The sequence below is a fragment of the Podarcis liolepis genome (assembly GCF_965112155.1).
Source record: "Podarcis liolepis genome assembly, chromosome: 6".
NCBI classification, from domain to species: domain Eukaryota; kingdom Metazoa; phylum Chordata; class Lepidosauria; order Squamata; family Lacertidae; genus Podarcis; species Podarcis liolepis.
This window is the reverse complement of record NC_139559.1, coordinates 71,999,785-72,000,447: the sequence shown is the minus strand read 5'-3', so window position 1 is coordinate 72,000,447 and position 663 is coordinate 71,999,785.

Here is a 663-nt window from a genome sequence, read left to right as displayed (position 1 = left end):
ACCTCTGTGGTAAGGACCAACAAACAAGCTATGCACCTTTAAAACTAGTGGAGACAAACAGGTTAGCACAAGGTAAAATAGTGCCCATACACCAAGCAGTGAGCCTAATTTGGTCTGCGGGGTCTTTCACTTTAGTAGGGAGGTAGGAAAATTCAAGGGTCTGGGGGAAACTGTTAGGTTTTGACCAAGGGAACACTGTTTTTTCATAAGGCTAGTGCGTAGTCCATTGTAGATTGAAGGACGTCTTGAGGATGGGGGCTGCCACCTTTCAGAAATATACAAGACAAACAATGGAAAGGAAAGCAAAATTTTGTTTGGCCTTTGTAGCAACATGTTAGCAGAAGCTTTCTAGGTGGAGCAGAGCCACTAGGCTGCTTTCCAACAGCATTCATACAGCATAGATCAACAGGGCCTTCTCAGTGTCTGCTCCCTCCTTATAAAAAGTTAAGACTGGCTCCCTCTTTGTTGTTCTTCTGCCAGCAGGTGAAGACCACCTTGTTTCAACAGACTTTTGTGAACTGACTGCTTTTAGTAAGTGGGCTGATGCTATGCTGCCTTTGTTGTGCTTATCTGTACATTTTTAGTATATAGTTTTAATTCTACTAATGTTTAACTGTTTTCAATTATTGTTTCCCCGCCCCAATGCTTAAAACAACAAAACAC